The 7,541-nt window shown below is 46.4% G+C and overlaps 1 protein-coding gene across 6 annotated transcripts in view; it reads right to left on the reverse strand.

The window, feature by feature from the left end:
* The window catches only part of LOC128872342 (cytohesin-1-like), a 26,337-nt gene that overhangs the window by 10,034 nt on the left and 8,762 nt on the right, over positions 1–7,541 (reverse strand). The window contains exon 1 of one of the 6 annotated variants that reach the window (XM_054114946.1): positions 3,834–4,361. The exons of the other annotated variants lie outside the window; for them this stretch is intronic. The gene's annotated coding sequence lies outside the window, so the exon portion shown is untranslated. Of the gene's footprint in view, positions 1–3,833; positions 4,362–7,541 lie in introns of those variants that run through there. 6 annotated transcript variants of the gene reach the window in all.

The raw sequence follows: 7,541 nt of genomic DNA on the forward strand, positions 1-7,541 counted from the left end.
ACCACCGGTGGTTCACATTGATATGTTCGCAGCGGCGTGTACCACCGATGGTTCACATTGATATGTTCCATCGGGCGGCGTGTACCACCGGTGGCCCGCGCACGCGCGTTTATCAGATGACGTGTACCACCGCGCCGCCCGATGGCGAGAAGCAGAAGTAGCAACTTTGCCAGAATTCGAAGAAGATATCTCTGTTCGATTATCCGTCGTGATCGAACTTGTTAGCTTGTTAAGCCTGCTTGTTAAGCCTGTCGTAGAAAGGAAGATACTCGTGAAAGCCAAGGGATAGCGATCGCGGTAGCTTCCGCGTTCTTGAGACTTGGGTCTTGAATCGCGAATACGTTTTGCCTTTATCCGGCTGTTTTCGCGCGATCGAAACGTATACACGTTTAACTAGTTGGACGTCTACCGGTTATTCGAGTCACAGAAAACGAGCTATACGTACGCAGAGGTACGCGTGTTATTTTTCCGCGGCTTCCGAAGCCGAGAGTTTCCATTATCGAATGCACGATGCGTACCTTTCGTTCCTAGACTCATAGATGTCGATTCGGGTAAATAGAAAGACGTCTACGCGTTATCGCGCCAACAACCAAGTGTTGGTATTACGTTAATTCCGATTATTTAACTATTCTTGTTCGGTTCTGGTTTCCAGCTGCACCGCGACGCTCGGGATACAAGAAACGCCCGTCTCGGGCATATCCTTTTTATTTATATTTTCATTTCCCTGTCCTCGTTCGGTCCAATAATAGCCGGCACGTTTATTTTAGACTCTTCGAGACGAGTCTACCGTTGTTGTTACACGCTGTGGAAGCGGTCGTCCGATTTGACATAGTTCACGCGTGTTGAATCGGGCTCAAAGTTCACTGCGAACCGTTTCCCTACTCCTCGTTCTTATTCGGTAGAAATACTCGGCTGTTAGTCGGCTTCGTGGGCGAACGTCGCGTTTAACGTGTTTACGTTTTCATTCATCGTTTAATGCCTGCTACGAATTCTCGATTATGCTAACGCGTTTATTTTGAAGAAAATTAACGCGAACGCTCGGTTTTCTTGAGGAAATTAAAAAAAAAAAAAAGAAGAAGAAGAAGACGAAAAAGAACACGTACGCGTTCACATCACAGCGCGATGATTAGTTTCACAGATATTTATGCAAATAAGACGTTTATAGCAAATAAAAATATGGCAAGATCCATGAGAATTTGCGCGAAATATATGAAATTTCAACAATAATATACATTTTGTAACGTTTAGAAGATAAAACATACTTTCATTTGAATCTCAATTCTTTACATGAATCGATAAAAAAAATGAATTTGCGTAAATATCGGCAGACCAGTGATGACGCAACGTATATCGCGAGCACCGTGTCAAGTACACGCTTGATACCTATTCGAGACACGTCGAATACGAGGAAACGATAACGTTTGAAACTGTTCGTCTCGGTGGTGACGTGTTCGCTTCAACCCGACCGAGCTTTGCGCCCTATTTTTTTCATCGACCTACATATAGCAACGTGCAGCATCTCCGAAGTGAAGAAGGAAAGGAGGTCTCTGGCCATTTTTTTTCCAGACCGCGGAGAAAGACCTTACGGCATCCTTGAGAAGTCGATTTGCTATGCAGAAAGATCTCGCGGGCAAACGCCGGGTTAGACGGGCCACGAGGGTGACCGAAGGAAAAGGAACGCTGCAATGAACGGAGGAACGGAGAAAGAAAAATTCTAGTCGAACGAGTTCCGTCGTTTCGATGCGTCGCGTACGTTACGAGTCGCGAGTCGAGATGGTAGAGGCAGGTTTCGTACATTCGTCGATCGAAAAGAACGAAGCTTACAATTATCGATGGAAAGCAATGGAACGAAAACTGGCGATCGAGGCGATGTACACGCGGTGTCTCGCTTAAAAGCGATTACTCGTTTCGCGAAGTAGTAATTATCGTAACGAACGAACGAAACACCAGTTCCTTTCTTCGCGAAGTATCGAGCGAAAACCGAGACTCGGTCCCGATCCCGGTCTCGGAGTAGTGACCTCTGAAGGCCGTCGGCACCGGAAACGGGAACACAGGACGCGAGGAGATTCCATCTCCTTTCGCTCGTGTTCCAGCATCTAATGATTAGATTCTAATCGGACACCAAAAACAAGCGTTAGTCTCGGTTTACAGCCTCCGCGTAAGATTTTCATAAATTTTCCACGCCCGCCATTCGTTGTTTACAGCCGATAGAACGATCGAGTACGAACTGCGCAGAACCGCGGTTAAAGTTCAAAAGCGTCTCGCGATAATCCAGATGGAGAACGTAATCGACAGCTTCGATGGAGCGCGAGAGCTATTGAATGAATCGCGGCATTCGAGAAATGCGAGTCCGTGAGTAATCCAAGTTCGACGATAAAAATAAGCGTTCTCGTAAGCAGGAGGTGCGTCACACGCATGATACGTGCGAGTGTAGCCGTGGAATTTGCATGAGCTATTTGAACGAATGATTCATCGGCGGACATAATTTCTATCTCTTCCGCGCGGCTGTTTTTTCGTTTAGGTGTTCGCAACGTCGATCGAGACTGCGCGCGTAGACTGCTAAGTCGAGGTATGCGAGCCGTGTCGTACGTTGAAAACTTTTACATGTAACGGAGGAGTTAACAAAGTCGGTGAACGTGCAGAGAAAAGGCTGAAATTGAGATGTTTCTTAATGGGATCTTAATGAGACACTTTACTATTTAGTACTATTAATTTACTAATACTACTACTACACTATACTATTTACTTATATAGGGTGTCCCAAAAATGTTGGAGCTTGTTGAAAGGGGTCAGGGAGTGATTTGAAAGATGTTTCTCCTTAGAGAAAACGTTGTCAAAGGCTTCGTTAAGGAGATATTAACAGAAAACCCCGACCAATCAGAGCGCGAGCCGTCTGGCGCGTAGAGTATGCTACTTCGGCTGTCTAGCGCGAGCCTATTCTACTGCGGCTGTCTAACGCGTAGCCTACACTACTGCGGGCTCTCAACCGGCCCTGATGCACAAGCTCGGGACTGAACTTGTGCATTTATCGTAGAAGTTCGTATATTTTCTGAAGTTTGCCGACGAGCTTCGAACGTAAAGGACCGCGAAGAATAGGAAAGGATAAAGAATAGGACGCAGCGAAAACACCAGGGTATGTCGGTGAGTTTTATCATCCAGTTTTACCTGGGTCATGTTAGGTTGATCGCACACGGGCGCAACTGATCAGTTTCAAACCACATTGAAGCTAGTTGGTTAGTTTCTTTTACGTTAAATTCAAACAAATAAATTTATAATGTTTTTATTTTTAATCAATTATATAATTGTCCTCGTTATCAATAACCTTCTGCCATCTAGTGCGAAAATGTTCAATACCTGATCGATGAAAATTGATTGGTACACGGTGAGCTGGTAAATAATAGACAAGTATTTGCATTCGCAGAAACGACATTGCTTTCTCCGACGTTACTTCCCCCTAATAGGTAAAGCAAAGATAGTGGAGTAGGTAAAACAAAGAGCGCAAACGGTTAGCAACGCTAATTTCAAATCGGTTGCGCCCGTGTGCGTTCGGCCTTACATCGATCGAACTCCCGGACCCCTCAAGAGGTATACCACTCCATGGTTTCTGTGCATTCATCGTAGAGAAATGTATGCATTTTAAGGAGACTTTACTGTATATCGTTAGGCCTCGGTAGTAAAGTAAGTTTAATCCTATTAGAGACCGCCAACTATAATCGAGGTATCTAAACCTTCGGTCGACCCCGTAGATATCTTTGAGCAGCTGTGTGTATTTAGTCGGCAAACGCTTCGTTCCCGAAGTACGGTACCTACGTATTATTTTACAACGCGCTTACGCGCAGAATCTCCGTCAATTCTCCAGGATAGCGACGGTACGATGTATAGTTACATAGGTACGCTCTTCGACTGGCACTTTTCTTGGATTTCTTTCTTGGAGGCGACTAACTCGTATCGTAGTTCTGTTTTTCCTGTTGTACGATTAGCGTGAGCCACGATTCGCGTAATTCAACGAATCAGTCGCGCCGTGGGCGCTAGCGATGCTAATGGTCTCGCGCGGCCAGCAAGGCCGAGGATGCGTCGTTTAATTGGAACGCAGCCAAGTGCCTATGTAAACTGTAGTTACCGAACATCCTTTTATTCGAAAGAAAACCGAGCGCCGCCGGTCTGGCTAACCTCCAGGAATTATCGACAAAGAAACGGGAATCGGGAACCGGGTGCACGATAGCGATGCACGTAACGGTGCCTACTCTCGATGGTATTTCGAAATTGATCTCGATTCGAGAACACCGGACGATTACACGGACTTTCAACGGGACGGGAACGGGATTTATTTAACGCAAAATAAGTACGGTCTACGGTTCACGGTCCACTCCGAGCGAAATTACGACCGAGGGAGGACATCGCGCGAGTCCTGCGGTCACACCCTCCATTTCCGTCGCAGCGTGTGCTTATTCGCGGACAAACGGCCGCCGATACGCGGTATGCATACAACCGAGGACAGGTCGATACGTCTCCAGTGTAAACACAATGCCGCGTTTACTGCCGGCCAGTGACACGTGTTTCGCCAAGGTAAGCATATCTACGAGTCTCGCAGACACAAATATTACGTTCTTACGAGTGGACTACCCACGTGTATTTACGAGTCTATCATCTGTTGGAAGCCAGGTTCGTTCATCTTTCCGAATCTACGCGCGCTCTGTTGCGCGATTCAACAAATTCCATAAATTTCTTCCGACGCAAACGATCGAAGTTAAACGTACCGAGTGCGTTCGCTATGCCTGTTCGCCTGGTCTCTATCTATACGCTACCGATCCAATTATACTACCGCTACCGGTCTCATCGTCGATATTATTAGATGCATCGCAATCGTTTCGTTGTACGCGCTTCGCAGCCTTGAACGACCCGAGATCCGAGATGACTGACTCTATCTGTAAGAAAATAATTAAAAGAAAAATAGAAATGATGAAATATGTCAGTTAAAACGTTGAGAACTACTTATTTGGTTGTCCACGACTACACAGTGCCGTCGAAAAACCAAGAATGCTCTCGTCGCTTCCTTGCGGAAGGTTTGACCCTCCGCCGACGATCCCTACTACTCTGCATTTTGGGAACTCTAGGGAAAGTCTATAGGGCCTCGTACGCGCTTTCCCTTGACTTTTCCCGAGTCCCAACATCTGGTTATCGTCAGCTAAAGTGGCGAAGTTGCCGTTCCGTCCTACAGTGGCTATCCTTTCTTTAACGTTGTTGCTGCTCGGTTGAATTCGAAATATTCTTACAATCTGTTCGTACGTCTAGTAGTTTGCGTGAAATTTTCGAAAGGAAGAATGTCGATACGAGCCGTTTTAGCATCCGTAATCGGTACGGCTACGGACGATACCGTTTCCCGATGGTTTCTCGCGTCTCAATTTTCCTACGCTTCGTACCGTCGAATTGATCTAATCTCTCGTCTCGCATTGTCCTACGATCTACGATGGTGCTAGCGACGACGCACGCGAAATTGGCGCGCCTCCAACGATATTCTTTCTTCCGCTACGGTCGAAAAAAGGAACCGTGTAGGCAACCCAGATACCAGATACTACTTACTACATGAGTGACGAGTGGACGAGAAAAGGAACGAAACGTACGCGGAACGAGTTCAGGGCACCTGCTCGAAACAAACTTTGTATGCCTTCGTCTCGACTCGCTCTTTGCTTCTTCTTTGAATCCATCCACGTATCTGAATACGAGCTTCGTTGCTGATCGAACCACGAGTAACGTCTTCGACGTTTAATCGGGCGTTAAAAATGGCAATGACCTCAGTGGTTCGGTTTATGTAATCGACGGTGACGAGACGCGATGGCATCCTCGGTGTCGAGCAATCGTTGACGTCAAATGGCTGATTAAGGTCGGACCGGTAAACAAGTGCACGGATGACAAGACCGTCGGATAAGTTTGACGGTAAGACCGACAGCTGAATGACAGAAGTACCAGGCAGCGAAACTTGCCGTAGAGTGGCGTAGAGAATCGCGCATCGCGGAAAACGATCGACACAGTTTCCTCTGTCAGACGATTTACGAGGGTCGAGTATGGCTTGAACATCACGCACCACGGATACACGCGACACTTGTATCGATTTCCGCGACTCAACGGACTCGGGAAAATATGCTCGGGAAAAATATTTCTTCCGAACGTTCGCCGCCTAGTTTCTCTAGCCAGGAGCGACGAGGACAATCGAGCGTTCGCATTAAAATGATACATGTCGTATCGTAATCGAGTTTAACTACCGAGTCATCTGAAATACATATCGATACATACTTTTCGAGGAAAAATTGTCTAAGAAACTCATCGACGTACTAGTCACGCAGATTCGCTGCGGCAATTCCCCTCAAGGTCGACTAAAGAGCGGATTTCTTTAGCGCACAATCCGCGAACACGCGACTCATCGCGATCGTAGAAAATGTTAACCTCCAGTCGCGACATGTACAATGTACGATGCACATACGCGTAGGTAACTTATCTACCACGGCATCGACGCACGCTCGCACGACGTGCACACTCGCAACGCGATTTCGCTACGAATCGCTATCAACGTCGCGGATCTAGTAGCGTAAAAATGGTCAACTTCCTAGGAATCTGAATTACGACGACTTTGTCGCGCCAAACAGTGTGGAGCAGTGGTATGATTACGCTCGTGAATATTTGTGTACGAGAAACATGCATCTACGATGCGTTACAATGAAGACACGAGTGTATGTGAGATACATCACGGAGATACAGTGACTCGCGAAAGTATTTCAACACTTGGTACGCGATACTTTATTAACTATAATAGGTATATTTCTGTAAATGTTATATAATATACTTATTATAATTAATAAAGTATTTCGTAATAAGTGTTGAAATACTTTCGCGAGTCACTGTACGTGCACGCTATTCCGATATTTGCGATGCGCGTCGAAAAGTTCGGAATCGCGTACGCCGTTCGATTTGCCGACGGTAACACGACGCGGCGAACCATTATTCTTCGAACCGCGTGTTTTCCAATTAGAAGAATCCAACGAGTAACGAATGTATCATCGCTTCGGAACGGTTCCACGAAGCGTTCGATGGTCTTGTTGAAAACGATCCACGTAATTCGAATACGGGGCGATGCTAATTACATGGAAATTCTACAGATGTAGAATATTGAGCATCGACGGCCGCGTCATGCGAGCAGAATCGTTTCAATTCTCCTATGCTAACTACACATCTAGAAATAAATTTGGCTGGGCAGCCAACTTTGAAGCGCCACCGTACTCTCTTATTTCGCATGCTAGCTACAGGGTGTCCCAAAAATATTGTAACACTTTGAAAGGGGTGATTCGGGAGGTGATTTGAAACAACTTTTTCCTTAGCGAAAATGTTGTCCGAGGCTTCGTTGAGGAGATATCAACGGAAAACACTGACCAATCAGAGCGCGCGTATACCGTTGGAGCGACTAGGCGTCCGCGCTCATTCGCTACCGCGGCCGCTCCAACTGTATACGCGCGCTCTGATTGGTCAGTGTTTTCCGTTGATATCTCCTC

This window comes from Hylaeus volcanicus, chromosome 2 (assembly GCF_026283585.1).
Source record: "Hylaeus volcanicus isolate JK05 chromosome 2, UHH_iyHylVolc1.0_haploid, whole genome shotgun sequence".
Lineage (NCBI taxonomy): Eukaryota > Metazoa > Arthropoda > Insecta > Hymenoptera > Colletidae > Hylaeus > Hylaeus volcanicus.